Source organism: Aythya marila, assembly GCF_965140915.1.
Source record: "Aythya marila genome assembly, chromosome: 3".
Taxonomy (NCBI): Eukaryota; Metazoa; Chordata; class Aves; order Anseriformes; family Anatidae; genus Aythya; species Aythya marila.
In genome coordinates this window covers 101,750,463-101,767,294 of record NC_139044.1, presented here as the reverse complement: position 1 = coordinate 101,767,294, position 16,832 = coordinate 101,750,463, and positions in this window count along the sequence as shown.

Below are 16,832 nucleotides of genomic sequence, written 5' to 3'. Positions count from 1 at the left end.
AGTTCAACAACCCACCTAACACTTCAGGTCCACCACTAACCCATGTCCCTAAATACTACATCCAGACATCTCTTAAATACCTTCAGAGAAGGGGACATAACCACTTTCCTAGGCAACCTGTTCCAATGTCCCGGTACTTTTCAATATTTTTATAAATGATCTGGATGTAGGAATAGAGGGTATTTTGAGCAAGTTTGCTGATGACACCAAACTTGGAGGAGTTGTGGACTCGAATGAGGGCGTAAAGGCCTTACAGGAGGTGCTCAATGCCTTCTGGAGGTGCTCAATGCCTTCTTTGCCTCAGTCTTTAGCGGCAATACCGGATGTTCTCTGGATACTCAGTACCCTGAGCTGGTGGAAGGGGATGGGGAGCAGGATGTGGCCCTCATTATCCATGAAGAACTGGTTGGTGACCTGCTACGGCACTTAGATGTGCACAAGTCGATGGGGCCGGATGGGATCCACCCAAGGGTACTGAGGGAACTGGCAGAGGAGCTGGCCAAGCCACTATCCATCATTTATCAACAGTCCTGGCTATCGGGGGAGATCCCAATCAACTGGCGGCTAGCAAACGTGACGCCCATCTACAAGAAGGGCCGGAGGGCAGACCCGGGAAACTACAGGCCTGTCAGTTTGACCTCAGTGCCAGGAAAGCTCATGGAGCAGATCCTCCTGAGAGTCATCATGCAGCACTTGCAGGGGGAGCAGGCGATCAGGCCCAGTCAGCATGGCTTTATGAAAGGCAGGTCATGCCTGACGAACCTGATCTCCTTTTATGACAGAGTGACGCGCTGGGTGGATGAGGGAAAGGCTGTGGATGTGGTCTACCTTGACTTCAGCAAGGCTTTTGACACCGTCTCCCACAGCATTCTCCTCAAGAAACTGGCTGCTCTTGGCTTGGACTGGCGCACGCTTCGTTGGGTTAGAAACTGGCTGGATAGCTGGGCCCAAAGAGTCGTGGTGAATGGAGTCAAGTCCAGTTGGAGGCCAGTCACTAGTGGCATCCCCCAGGGCTCGGTGCTGGGGCCGGTCCTCTTTAATATCTTCATCGATGATCTGGACGAGGGCATCGAGTGCACCCTCAGTAAGTTCGCAGATGACACCAAGTTAGGTGCGTGTGTCGATCTGCTTGAGGGTAGGAAAGCTCTGCAGGAGGATCTGGATAGGCTGGACCGATGGGCTGAGGTCAACTGCATGAAGTTTAACAAGGCCAAGTGCCGGGTCCTGCACCTGGGGCGCAATAACCCCAAGCAGAGCTACAGGCTGGGAGAGGAATGGTTGGAGAGCTGCCAGGCAGAGAAGGACCTGGGAGTGATGGTGGACAGTCGGCTGAATATGAGCCAGCAGTGTGCTCAGGTGGCCAAGAAGGCCAACGGCATCCTGGCTTGTATTAGGAACAGCGTGACCAGCAGGGCTAGGGAGGTGATCGTCCCCCTGTACTCAGCTCTGGTGAGGCCGCACCTCGAGTACTGTGTTCAGTTTTGGGCCCCTCGCTACAAGAAGGACATCGAGGTGCTTGAGCGGGTGCAGAGAAGGGCGACGAAGCTGGTGAGGGGCCTGGAGAACAAGTCCTACGAGGAGCGGCTGAGGGAGCTGGGCTTGTTCAGCCTGGAGAAGAGGAGGCTCAGGGGCGACCTTATCGCTCTTTTTAGGTACCTCAAGGGAGGCTGTAGCGAGGTGGGGGTTGGCCTGTTCTCCCACGTGCCTGGTGACAGGACGAGGGGGAATGGGCTTAAGTTGAGCCAGGGGAGTTTTAGGCTAGATGTTAGGAAGAACTTCTTCACTGAAAGGGTTGTGAGGCATTGGAACAGGCTGCCCAGGGAAGTGGTGGAGTCACCATCCTTGGAAGTCTTCAAAAGACGTTTAGATGTAGAGCTTAGGGATATGGTTTAGTGGAGGGCTGTTAGCGTTAGGTTGGAGGTTGGACTCGATGACCTTGAGGTCTCTTCCAACCTAGAAAATTCTGTGATTCTGTGATTCTGTGATTAACACTAGTGACAGGACCCACGGGAACGGGGTTAAGCTGAGGCAGGGGAAATTTAGGCTGGACGTCAGGAGGGGGTTCTTCACAGAGAGGGTGGTTGCACACTGGAACAGGCTCCCCAGGGAAGTGGTCACTGCACCGAGCCTGTCTGAATTTAAGAAGAGATTGGACTGTGCATTTAGGCACATGGTCTGAACTTTTGGGTAGACCTGTGCGGTGTCTAAGAGTTGGACTTGATGACCCTTAAGGGTCCCTTCCAACTCAGGATATTCTATGATTCTATGATTCTATGATTCACTCTTTCCACAAACACATTTTTCCTGATATCCGATCTAAACTTCTCTGGGCACAACTTGAGATCATTGCTTTGTGTCCTATCACTTGTCACTTGAGAAAATAGACCAATATCTACCTCACTGCTAACTCTTTTCAGATAGTGGTGAGGTCTACCTTGAGCCTCCTTTTCTCCAGACTAAACAGTCCCAGTTCTCTCAGCTGTACCTCCTATGTCTCTTTTTTCTAGTCCTTCCACCAGCTTCATTTTCTGCACACTCTTGACAAGCTCAATAACCTTATTGTAGAGAAGAGCCCAAAACTGAACACAGTCACTTCCTTAGACCTGCTGGCCACAATGTTTCTGATGCATGTCAGGATGCTGTTGGCCTTATTGGCCCCCTGGTCACACTGCTGGCTCATGTTCAGCTGTCTGTCAGTGAGCACCCCCAGGTGCTTTGTGCTAGACAACTTTCCAGCCATGCTTCTCTGGCCTATACCACTCCATGGGGTTGTTATGGCCCCAGTGCAGGACCCGGCACTTAGCCTTGTTGAATACCATGCTGTTGGACTTAGCCCATCAATCCAGCCTATCCAAATCCCTCTGGAAAGTCTTCCTACCCTCAAGCAGCAGGTTTTGCCTAATTTTGTGTTGTCTGCCAGCTTACTGAGTGCACTCAATCCCCTCATCAATATGATCAGTAAAGATATTAAACAACATTAGCCCCAGTACTGAGCCCTAGGGAACATCTCTTGTGACCAACCACCAAACAGTTTTAACTCCATTCACAACCCTGACTTCAACCTGAACAGCCTCCATTTAAGTTAATGTCATAATGTCAACCATTTCAAGTGCAGGTTGGTCCCTGCAAAATGTCTTATAAAGGAAAGATGACCTGGCATCAAGCTCTTAATATCATCCTGTATTTTGGGACATTTCTTAAATCTGATGAGTGATCAATTCCAAGGAAAAAAAGAAACATACACCCTGCTCAAGCTTAGCAAGAATCAAACTTTCTAGAGTGGCATTCATTAAGTGAGAAGGAATGGGAGTAGTACTGCCCCTGCTTCAGTCTGGTCTGGTCCAGCAGAGCTGTGGGTATGTTCCTTTATATGATTAGTGTACTGTGCTTGTGGTGCCAGATTAACTGTTTCGATGAATACAGCTAAATCAATCAATCTCTTGATCTCTTTTCCTTACAGTTTAGATTTATTGAAATGAAATGAAATGAAATGAAATGAAATGAAATGAAATGAAATGAAATGAGAGAAGAGAAGAGAAGAGAAGAGAAGAGAAGAGAAGAGAAGAGAAGAGAAGAGAAGAGAAGAGAAGAGAAGAGAAGAGAAGAGAAGAGAAGAGAAGAGAAGAGAAGAGAAGAGAAGAGAAGAGAAGAGAAGAGAAGAGAAGAGAAGAGAAAACTGTTTTATCTGTTTTATCCTAATTCCTATTTCAGAGAATCATTCTATGAATATTCTATGAATGAATAACTGAAAGAGATCCACCTGAAGGTCTTTAAATTGGGAGACATAAAATTATTTTGTAGACAATCTTTTGGGATCTTTTATATATATATATATATATATATATATATATATATATATTTAACAGCAGTTAAGATATTTAATTTTCTCAACAGAAACTGGCAAACTGGCATTTCTTTGCTTTCATATTTTCAATATGTCTCAACTCAGAACTCAGGAATTGCAGATAATTTTGAATAATTTATCACTTTAAGGGAAACTTCATTCCCATTTCAAGATGTTACTTAATTTTTATCACAGAAGCAAACTCACCATTACATTTCTTCAAGTACTTTGCAGAAAAAGTTGACTAGCAGATCTAAGAATAAATGAAAAGCTTTTTTTCTGCGTGTACCCACCGGCTACGTCTCTACCCTTGCTGCTTCTCCTCATTTGTCATTCAGAGTGATGTGCTTCAATACCATTTTGACTAGCAGGTCACTGGGGTAGAATGAATTTGCTGACAAATAGTTAGGGCTGGATGCTCTAAGAAAGGCAGTGCATTTGTCACATGCTTCCCAGACTAACAAGTGTTACAGTTGCAGAAGTTGCTGCATAATGTGGTCATGGAGCAAAACACTTTTTTCAAGCTCAGATGAGTTAAACAGACACACACAGAGCAATTGAATCTATCATATGATAAACAATCAGTAAGAGTAACCTTATTTAAGGGACTTAACAATTAAAACACAGGATTTTAATGTGCTCCTCCTTGTAATGATTAAAGCAAAATTCTATACATAGAATATGAACTAATTTAAAATAATATAGGGAATCACTGTGTACATGAATACCAGCTCCATACAATGTGAACAAATTCTAGCTGGAATAAAGGGAGCAGAAGAAATATCACTAAGGACCTTTCTTGGTCTGAATTTACTATATCAATTATGAAAATTTGTGAAACTAGAAAACTTTTTTTCATCCACAGTGAATTTGGAGATCAGGGCTCCAGCACTTCAAAACAGTTTACACCAGTAAGGACTTATCCTAGAATAAACTCACGTTTTGTGTTTCTCACTGCTTCTCTAGTTCTCAGTTTCTTTCTCCAACTGCATGACATTTTTCTGCTTCATGGGGTTGGAGAAATTAGATGTGGAAAAGACCTCATCCACCCTCATGACAAAGCAAAATTGTCCCCAGAGAGTATTGATTAGTGCATTGTCTAGTCTAGCTTTAAATGTCATAACTGATGGAGTTGTTCCATTTCCCTTGGGATATTATTACATAGTCTAATAGCTTCTGCTTTCAGGAAGTTTTACTTAGTGTCTGAATTTTCCCTTATTCAGCTTGATCCCGGCTTTAAAAGCCTATAAATAACAAAATTTTCACCTTAGTAAACAGGCAAAAAGGAAAAGAAAATAATAAAAATGGTCATGTTAGATACAAAATAAAATAAAATAAAATAAAAGTTTTATTACTACTGATCTGGAAAGAAAAAAAAATGTATGTGTATGTATATGCCTTTTTATATTGTAATTCTGAGTGTTCTGAAATGTGAAGAAATTTTTTCTATTGAAATATTGGGCTGATACTTAATGAGATATTTCTTCAGAGCTCCACATTCATGTTAAAAAAGCATGGCTTAAACTAATGATGTCTATGGATGATGTAGGCCACGTCCTTCCAGATCTTTAAAATTTGGAAAAATAATAAGTAGTGCAGAGAAGACATATATACTGCAAGAATCATCTGGAAGTCTGTCACACTAGTAATTCCTACAGTCCATGGAAATTTCAGGCAGCTCCACAGCATATTACCAGGGACAAAACATGAGTGATGGAGGGAGGGAGAAGAGACTTCACAGCCTTTCTCATCCTCCATTTGATGAGAAAGTGGATGGCACTGAATGAGGCTGCACCTTGATGTCATTGTTTTCTACCACGTCTGAGCACAACCACGGAGGACCATGATCCTCTGAGGAACAATCCATCTTCTGTCTCAACTTAATTCTGACCTGTTCAGTTCAGCCCCCCACATCGTATGCACCTAGGTCACAGCATGTGCTGTGTCCATCACTATGTCAGCTCAGCTAAAGGTTCCCCCATATTTCCCTTCATCTCTTTTATTTTACTCACACACCCTACTTTCTCTCTTAAGTGAAGACAGAAAAGCAGGCACTATTTTCTGGACTTTCATTATTATTATTATTATTATTGTTGTTGTTGTTGTTGTTGTTATTATTATTATTATTGTTGTTGTTGTTGTTGTTATTATTATTATTATTGTTATTATTATTTTCTGCATCAGTTTTATCTCCTTTTTCCCTGCCTCAGGTTATTTTCTGTTTTGGTTTCAGCTTTCCTATTTCTTGCTGAGCCAGGAGAGAACTGTACTCCCTTAGACAGAGTCTGAAACAGAATCTGGTGGAAATGGAAAGAAGTCACTTTTAGAAGCAGAAGTCACTGCTTTTATTTACTTATTTTTAAAAAGTATAAGTTTAAGCCTAAAGATTGAGGATATGTTTACTCCCAAGCAGAAGAAAGTGAAAGGATTTATTTAAGTGCTTATTTATTATTTCCAGTATTTCCTTAAAACAAAAACATTTTGATCCCCTTTAAATTGAGATTGAAAAATTTTGTCTGAAGAAATATTTTTGGACATTCAGATTTCAGTGAATGTATGTGAGAAAAAACAATGGTTTCTATGGAAAACAAGAAGGAAACTACCTATTTATGAAGTGCATTATCTGCAAAAAACAGATTTTGATAGAACAATTTCATTGTTTTGTCTTAACTCCCCACCCAAAATATTTTATTGCTGTTTGTCTCCACACCTAGGTTAATTAATATGGAGTGGTCAGCACATGATATCTTGTTTGAGTTTTGAGTAAAATACTCTGTTCTTCCCTTTGAGGGATTTGGTAATTTTGAGTTCACAAACATGGCTACAGAAACATGAGTACAGAAGTTGTTTGAAATGAAACAAGAAGAATCATTGTAGGAAGAGGATGGAAATGGCTTTTTTTTTTTTTTTTTTTTTTTTTTTTTAATTCACGGAACCACAGAGTCACAGAATCATCTAGGTTGGAAGAGACCTCCAAGATCACCGAGTCCAACTTCTGATCTAACACTAACAAGAATTCATACAAATATATTATCCTTGTGGAATATGAAACCTCTGAAGGGTTATCTGAATCATAAAAGTTTGTGCCTCTCACGGTCAAAGGAATAAAATGGTCTTAATAAAAACTGGCATTGCACAGGAATCACAGCCCCTTATCTTCAGGAGCTGCAGTAAGCGTCACCTAAAGCTGAACAGCACAATCTTTCTTACAGTTGCCCATCTAAATATGTTGTTTGGACAGATTTTTTTTTTTTTTTTTTTTTATTGAACACACTTTGAAAACCCAGGACATGTGATAGCACTTTGCAAATTCTCACAGGAACCTTACATTACATATTTCATATCCCTAATGTAATTATCAGGCCAAAAAATATACATGGGAGCAATGAAGCCTGACCACTCAAACATTGCATTTCCAATGCACGGTGTTATTCCTGACAGAGCCAAAGAGGGAGAGGAAATTCAGAGATTGCTGAGCTGAATTTCAGGAGCAGATTCACATTAATGCTGGATGGTGGTTAGTTAAAATTGAGCTACAACCTCTGCTTGGCTGCTACCGGGCTAAGGCATGAGGAACGCCTACAGGGCTGCCGGGCATTTTCTGTTGTTAATTTATGGTTGCCAGGGATCTTTTGTTATGGCCACATGTTATTTATTTATTCTTATTTTATTTTGTTTTATAGTAAAATCCATGAGGAAAGCACGAACTAGGGTGTGCTTTGCAAAATCGCTGCAAGCAAGCTCAAACTGAAGAGAGGATGTACCTAATAATCACCAGCCGGGGCGGGGGGGGGAAGGGGGGGAGGATATCACTGTGGCTTTTAAATATGACTATCAGTAGTGAAACGCTCCACCTAGACTAGATAAAAACAGAAACAAAAGGAAACTTGAGTTACACTAGCAGCAGCTTAATAGCTGTAATTATCAGTTGGGGTACCAGTCAGAGTTCCCACCCATCGGGGCCTGAGGTAAGAGATGTCAGGGGGACAGAGTGAAAGGCCTGCCTGAAAATGCAAAACCACAGAGCATTCACTTGCTAAAAGACTTGGATGAGCTTGGATGGTCTGGTCTTTGTACTCTTTTAAATACAGCTATCTAGTTGTCTTGGAGACGGGCACGTGGGGAAAAAGAAAAAGGCACTCAATATTCCTATCCCTGACTATAATCCCCTGTTATGGATCAGCTAAGTAATAGTCTAAATACAAAATGTATAAAATATTAACCTGACAAACCTCTCTGCTTAAGTCAATGACATATGGATAGAAGATGTGGGTAACAAGAGGTTTATAAAACTGCTCCAGTTCGGCTGCAGCAGGAATGACAGAATAAAAGCAGAGCTTGTAAAACAGAAAGGGTAGCAGGATCTTAACACAGAAGAGCAGTTGAGAAATTCTCCTGAAATCTCAGAGAAGCAAACAGCAAATGAGGTTGATTAAAATTACTATAATTGTGGTGATGAGTTACATGCCACTTGAGCACCCTACTGTACATAGTTCCAGATGCAAATTTGGGCTCTAATTTGCTTGTCCTTGAAAACAGTGAAGTCCCATTGACTTCAAAGAAGAGCAAAAACAGGCTCTTCAGTTCATAGAGAAGAAATATATGTCTGACTTGAAAATATAAGATGATCAGCCCTAAAATATCTCTTGAAAGCATCACTGGATTTTATTGACGATAACCTCAAAATAATTGATTTTAAGATCTTCACATAAACTGGAAAACTTGACTTATATCCTGTTTAAATGTAGTAAGTTTAAGCCTGTATAACTAAATAATAGCAAACATTCTTGTCGTACTTTTCAGTCACAAGCAAGAATAAGGGCAGGATTTTCACAAGTAGTGGCTTTGGATAACAATTTAAGCACAGTGCTCACCTTCAGATATGCTAAGTGGGAGTTATTCTCACACTGAGCTCTCACCTTTAGAAAATCAGTCCTTTCAAAAGGATTTAAAGGAAAGTACTCAGAAGTCAAAAAAAAAAAAAAAAAAAAAAAAAAAGTTAATCACCGCTAAAAATCTCAGCAAAAAATCTCAGCAAAAGCATTTGTTTTACCAATTTACACTAATGATGTCATGCTGTGCCTATGTTAATATACTTTCATTTAATTCTAAAACAGTCACTGTATGCTTCCTGTCCATAAGTGAATGTACCTTTACCTCCCTGAAGGGGATGAGTATGTTGTAACATCTGGGGGAACGGAGGCAGAATTGACAGAGGTGCTTTGCCCTGGCTCATACAATTAGGGTTAGGAGGTCAGAATTGTGTTCAGATGTGTTACCGTTAACTACCGGGATATTTTCTCCTTTGTGTCTCCCTCCCATAAAACCTGGTGCATCACTAGCCTTTTAAGTAACGTTAGATCAACTGTCCCTAGACACAACCTGTTAAAGTTCTGTTAAAAAAAAATCAATAAAATAAAATAAAATAAAAAGCAGATAACTAGGCTAACTATTTATGTTTTGCTACCACAATCAGAATGGGTTGCATGAGCTATAGAAGTGCACTGTGTCAAAGTTGGGCTGAAAAGGAAAAAGAGAAATTGCAGCTAGATTACTGCTTCTGGATGACACTTTTTCCTAATCTACTCACTGCTTGCAGTCTTTTGTAATTGGTGCACTTCTCTGAGATCTCACAGCCATTTATCCTGGTTTAAGTCTACTGAAATCAATGGGGATGTGCAGATCTGATTTTTTGGGGGTGATCCATGAATGACATAAGCAATCTTAATCATATAGCAAGAGTAATAAAAACCTGCTTTCAGGAAGGTCTATGAGGTTGAAAGCTATGAAAATATGCTTGCAATGACTTTTTTTTTTTTAATAATAATAATAAAAAATAATAATAATAATAATAAAAAGGTCTGATGCTAATGAAAAAATAGGCCTGAACACAGTTGAAGAAGTATTCAAGCTTGTGGTTAGGTTGATGCCAGATGTTGATGCAGAGGAAAGGGAAGTTGAGGAAATTTAAGGAAAATAGGTACATGAACCCTTAGGATATTGGGTTACTAGCCAGCTGGGAGACACCTGGAAAATGGCTATTTAAATCTGTTTGAAGTAAAGGGCTCTTGTAGAGGCATTGGCCAGAGGGTCTGGCAGCTGAGAGAGGAGGCAGATCCCAAACCCCTTCAGCCCACACAGGGCAACTTCCAGGGCCGGAGTCTGGGGAGGGGGCTGGGCACAGCTGGGGATGCAGGAACCAGAAGGAGCACAAACAAGGTGTTTGCAGAGAGAAGAGGAGGGATGGAAAAAGAGAGGCTATTTTTTTTTCTTTACCTTTACATTTTAACATTTTTTGCCATTATCTTTACATTAACCTGCATTTATTTTTGTAATGAGTTGCTGATTAGTTCACATTTATTACTGTAATCTCCTCAAATGTCATTTAATTCACCTATATCCAAAAGGCTGGTGCCAAATTTCAGAGATTCCTATTTTACAAGGTTAGAATATGCGTGTACATGCATATGTAAATACACCTACAAATATATAAAAATATTTTGTTTTTACTACTTATAGATAGATGTACAATTAAATCATTTTAGTCTCCAGGTGTTTGAATCACGATCTTATATAAATATATAATCTTTCATTGAGAACATATTATATATAAAGCATATTATGTAGTTAATATACATATAATATATATCATATTTCTCAGAATTGCATGGAAAACATTGAAAATGAATGCATCTTAAGGGTTATAAAAGTGAGAAAGCCAATATCCATTATTTATTATTTACAGCATTCACCCAAATTCTGTAACCTTAAACCAGTTGTATACTCATGTAGGATTTATTTTATCTCTATCAGTGATAGTCATGAAGCATAAGAAAGCCAGTCAGTGTTCAGACCATTTTTTGGAGACTTTGCATCTCCCAGAGGCTGATTATGTATCAGTGATAGGATCCTACTGCCTCAGTTCTCCACCTGTAAAATGGGGATAACCCTATTTTCTCCACCCAACATGAGGTTGGGTGCTCTGAGGAAATGTGCATCCAAGAATATTTGCGTGTTAGTGCAACGGATCTGTATTTATACAGATCTATTTTGGGGAGTTGCAAATAGAACAATACAAAGTTAAAGTCTATTAAAAGATTACTTTCCTATTTTATTTATAGTCTGTTTTACTTTTTCCTGTGTGTTTGCTTCTCACCTCTGTATGTAATTTTGCTGAAGGGATATGTTTCTAATTAATGAGAAACTGAGTTTTTTGGTTGTGGCTTGGAGTTTTAAGCCTTTGTTGTTGCTCCTACTATTGTTGTTCAGAAGCATGCTACAATCCCTTAGGGAAAATCTAATTTAGACTTTAAATCTTCAGTTGAAACAGAGTTCAGTTTAGCTTAACACATTTCAGTTGCTTCTTCATGAGTAGGTCTTGGCAAGAACCAAGTGAAGCACCCCAGAGCCCACACAACACAGCATCAATTGTGGCGTTGGTTTAGGGAGCAGGATGTTCAGATAACAACAGCCTCTCCCTCATTCATCATTGCTCTTCACACTTATCTACCTCAAGGACACATGTTCAGATGTATCAGGAGGCCTTTGTTTTTGGAAGGTTCTATACCATCCCAGGTGAATATTACCATTTCTTAAGCACCTTCCCCATGGCATATGAAACTGAAAATGTTGCATCACTTGTCACTGCTGTCCAAGCTAAGTGTTTTAATTTTCTGTTGTTTAAAGGAGTAGCAATGCCCAAACCATTCTTTATAGAGATCTCCAAGCTGATATATATATATATATCATATATGTACATATTGGTCAAAGCTCTGGACTGGACATTTAGCACTGCACTAGGCCATGTGGGCACGCTCCTTCCTGCTTCAAACCCACTGGCCCCTTCACAAACTGCCTTAATTTATACTCCAAAGATTTGCACTGCCACAAACCCATGCCTCCATCCCAAGCATGTGCCTCAATGAATAGACTCCTAGCTTGATATTAAGACATTTATGGTAGCTTTGAGTTAGCATCACGTTTTGACGATGAATGCAATGAATTAAAAACTGTTTTCAATCTTTATCTTATGCAGAATTTACATAGGTAGCAGAAACTGTGATGCATTTTGTTCTCTATAGGAAATATTAACAAGTGCTGTACCTGATTATATCTGCTTTCTGTAAGTCTTCCTGATGTACAGTAAAGGAAGATATGGCTCTGTTGTAAAGTGATCCAGTTCTGAAAAAGAGCACTCCGATATTAGTGTATTCTAACATTGCTTAATGGGCTCATAATTGTATTCAGTGTTTTAACTGGAAAGCAGGAATAGGAAGTAGGTGGGAAAGTATGCCCATGCAACCTTCCCTCTTATTGTGCACCAAAACCCAGAAGATGAGCAGAGAAGTGGGGGATCTTATGTCTGTGGACAGGTAGGAGCCACCAGTATACTACCAACCATTCAAAACTTGCATTTCAAATCCAAAACATCTGTGGGTCTGCTGAAAAGGTTGAATATTTTAACACACATATTCTGATCATAAAAACACTCACTCTCTTGCCAATGCTGTCATTTTATCTACATTAACAGAAAACATCGTGAATACAACTCAAACTGGCTATTGCAATAAGTGAAAATGGCAATTCCATATATTTAATTGGCAGGTAGCCAGTATCTTTTTCTTCTCATAATGAAACAGCTGTGAAAAGTAGCAACAAGTAGTAATAGCTGTTATATGATATCAATATCATAGAAAGAAGACAGAGATTAACCTGGAACAAAAGGGATAGCTAAAATATACAGTATTAAAGTATAAAATAAGAATCAGCAGTATCTCTTGTCCTTCCTACTCTTCAGGGAATCATTTTCTGGGTAACAGAATCATTATTTCATGAATTAACTCTAAGATCCATTCCATTGTTGTTAGTACTAATAAATAATATCTATTCCATAAATAGCCTCACTGGTAGAGACTGGGGGGTCTTTAGTCCTTTCACTTTTCATACCACCTCATTATTTGTTGTAAACCAAACGAAATCAGAAGAAAACAAAAACAAACTATCAAACACTTTGCTGATCAAATAAATTATTTCAGGAATAAAATACTACTTAAATTAGTGAGTACTGTATCAGAATTTGGTCATATTTGTTAATCTGTTTCTGTGTGTAGGTCCCCAAGCTTCATGACCCCGCTTCTGGGTTTTGATTGGATAACCAGAACTATTTTTAGCAAGACAGTGAGGAAGGATGAATACCAAATGATACATAATTAAGGATGTGCACATAAGTGCAATGTATTTCTATTTCCTTCTTAATATCCCAGCATCACTGAAATCCTTCAAGAAAATGGGATTAGCAGATTACAGCGAAGGAATGAAGTAGAGATAGTCCTGGAAGGTATTTGTCCAATGACACATATCTGTCATGGCCTTTGTCCAGTCTCACCAAATCTTCTTTCTTGGATAGGAAACCCTTTTGGGGCAGAGACCTGAGTAGGGTATTTGCATATCTCTGTAAGTATCATCATCAATAGCAATAGGAAATATCATAATGCTTTCTAAATACCTAGACAAAGTTAATGATGAAAGCACTTCCTGCTAACATATTTCTGTTCATGTCAGAACAGTTTTGTCTGTTTTCTGGAAATAGTTATTTTTTACCCCAGAATATTTTCAGCCCACCTGTAGAACCCCAGGCACATGTTAGCAACAACACTGTAATGAGAAGGAATATTTTAAATAAATTTATAACTTTTAAGACTAGAGGGTTTGTAATATTATGTGGGCTAATTTGCTATGCATTAGAAACCATAACATTTTTTTTTTCTCATAAATTTCCCTTTCTTTAGCTTAGCCACTAGTGTGTGGGCAAAGCATATTTTTAATGCCTTTAGTAGCTACTTCTGCAATGCCAGACTGATATTTTATTTGAATACCTAATTTTGGTGGACATCTAAACACATAAAATATTTAATTATTCAGTCATTTTCAAGTATTGCATCCAAGCAGGAGAATATTTCCAGAGCAAAACCACTGGTGCTGGGGACCCTGCATCTGTCCTGTATGCATTTTGGGGTGGGTTAGTTTGGACTAGCTCTGATGAGGTTGGATGGAATGAATACTCTCTAGCTGTTGGAACAAGTGAGGTGTGATCCTGACCACATCTTTCCCAGTCTGTTTTATCTAAAAGGGGGGTCGATTTTGTGCTCAGAGACTTCTCCACAACATGAGCCAAAGCATAGTAAGTGCAGGTGATTTGCTTCAAAATTGCACTCCTGAAGTGAAGGAGAGGGAAAGTGATTGAAGTGATGAGCTATAAGACCAGCATTCAGCAGCATGTGTCTGTAAAAGAGACTTTGAAAAGAGAAGGAAAAGAAATGGGTTGCCAAGTTACCTAATGCCTGAGCCTCCTGTTCAGTTTTACATTAGTATAATTGGGTTGGAGCATGGTGTTTAATGACTGGAAATCATTTAAGTATGATCCCAAACATCTTGTGGAGTGAAATCAAAAGCAAAAAATAAAATAAAATAATAATAAAAAAAATTATCCTACTGGTGGTGTGATCATTTTGCTTTTTTTTTTTTTTTAGTGTTCGATTGTCTGTCTGGTTTTCAAAAATATAAAAGATTCTAACAATAAAACTGAACAGAGTAGGCAACAGGACTCCGTAATCAATATTCAACAAGCATTTTAGAATCCTGTATCTGTGAATGAGAGTATCCATCTCAAAATTAAAAAAAAAAAAAAAAAAAAGAAAAAGAAAGAAGACTGGTTCATGGAAACGCCTCATAACATGGACAAGCAATTAGATTAACATTTGCCAAAGTCAACAAAATGAATGGAACATCTTCCAAAGTCAGATAGCCACACAATTAGCAGCAAAGCTAGAGAACTGCTTCAACAGGAAAATATATGTTCAATTTCAAACTGCTTATATCAGTGGATACTGGATCCCCTAACAATTTGCATATTACTGACTGAAATGAACACAATAGTCTGTCAGATCTAGTCTACTGACACTATTAGAATATCTGTAGAGATACAAGTAAAATATGACACTCCTCCCTCCTTTAGAGTTTGGACACAAAATTGAGTTAAGGAAGTAAAACAAGTTGTCAGACATTGGATGATAACCATAGCTGCTCATAAATGTCTATACCAGTTTTAGTCATTTTTATTTGTGATGTAACAGGGCTTAATCTAAACTTCAGATTTCTCTGAAGGCTAAATCACATTAATGTTCATTTGACCAGGCTAAGAACACAGACACAGAAATTTGCTGCAGTGTGTTTCTTAGGCAGTAAAACCTCTTATACTTCATCCTCTGCACGCTCCCCCGGTCTGGAGGGAAAATCCTCATACAACAATCATTTTGAGGAAATAGCTGCTGAAACAGTTATTCCCATAGAATAGAAAAAGGTTGAACTTTGTTGTTAATTAGGCAAAGTTAAGAAACCTAGCAGCAGTGTACCAAATCAATGAGAAAGAAAAATGGCCTTGAAAAGAAGACAGGTGAGCCATGAGATAGAGGAAAGATGTTTGGGTTGTAATCAATATCCAGACAACCCATGCAACCTTGATAGGGGTGGGATTTCATGACAACATTTGTTTGCTACAAAGAGATGCAAGTAACTTCTCTTGGGCAAGAATCTGCAGTAAAGCAGTCAGGAAAAGTGACTCAACTTTTGGAACAGACAAACACCACTAATGTGACATTTGTAGGGGAAGCAAGCTAGGAAGCAAACCTGAGAGGGAAACAGTGAAGCTTTAAACACCTGTGGGTCAGGAAACTCTGCAGACCCAGAGAGGTTCCTGCCAAAGTGGCCAGTGGAGACATGAGAAAACAGACATTCAAAGTTGGGAATGGGACTACTCACAGCTTTCCCAGCCCAAGAAAAATCTCTGCCATTGGACTGATGCAGGTGAGGGACTGCTCTTCTAAACCCAAGAAATACTTGGTGTTCACGGATATATAATACCTGATATCACCCTGCTGAAAGCATCCAAACCAGCTCTTTGTGAGCACTGCAGGAACAGATGCCAACACAGCAACACATCCCCAGGCAGAAGTAAGAGGCAGGTTCCTGGCTTAGCAATATTTCCCTACACTAAAATTAAATTAAAGCCCTATTTCTCTACACTAGTTGCTCTTAGTTGGCACACTGTACCCCAGAACTTGCACCCCATGTGTTTTACATGGTTTCTGTAAAATAACAATAACACAGTACATTAATTTTGGGAAAATGAACTTTTGATCTTTTTTTCAGTTTGGAATTTTACATCTGTATTTGTTTTTTTCTGATGCCATTGCCAAATCACCCTTCCTTCCCTCTTTTTTTCCTTTCTTTCCTTTCTTTCCTTTCTTTCCTTTCCTCCTTCCCTTCCTCCCATCCTGAGAACTTTGTCCTTTCTTTCAACTTTTACTTACAGGCAGGTGACAAATTTCATCTCAAAGTCCAAAGTTAATAATAATAATAATGAATTATTAACATTATCAACTTCTGTATTATTTTATCATTCCAAGGAAAAATTCCTTCCCCCAGGAAAAGATACTAGGGAGCTTAAAAAATGGAAAAAAAAAAAAAAAAAAAAAAAAAGAAAAGAAATATTTTGTTTGCAATATATATATACAAATGGAGTTTTAACTTTTTAGGAGTTATTCTCAATTCCTTTTATTTAAAAATATGCAATAAATTCATTTTACTCCAATTTTAACAAACACTTTATTTCAGATGGTATAGTTTTTCTTACAATAATCTTAATTCTTCCTTCCATCTCTTTGAAGTCCCAAAAGCTGGGCTGTTGGGAAGGAAAGAACAGTGTTGACAGAAACATAACCAAAAAAGAGACATGCCAAGAGGCTCACCACATTATGCAGATTTCATTGCAGCCAAATTAAAGGTATATAGGTGGAAATGCTTCAGGATGACTGGGAAACCTCCTGAGGAGATATCTAGGCTGGAGGGCAGTCCCTCCAGAAGGTGCAGACACTCTGCAAGAGAGGGTAAAGCATCTGAGCTGAGGTGTTCACAGACAAGTCTGATGTTG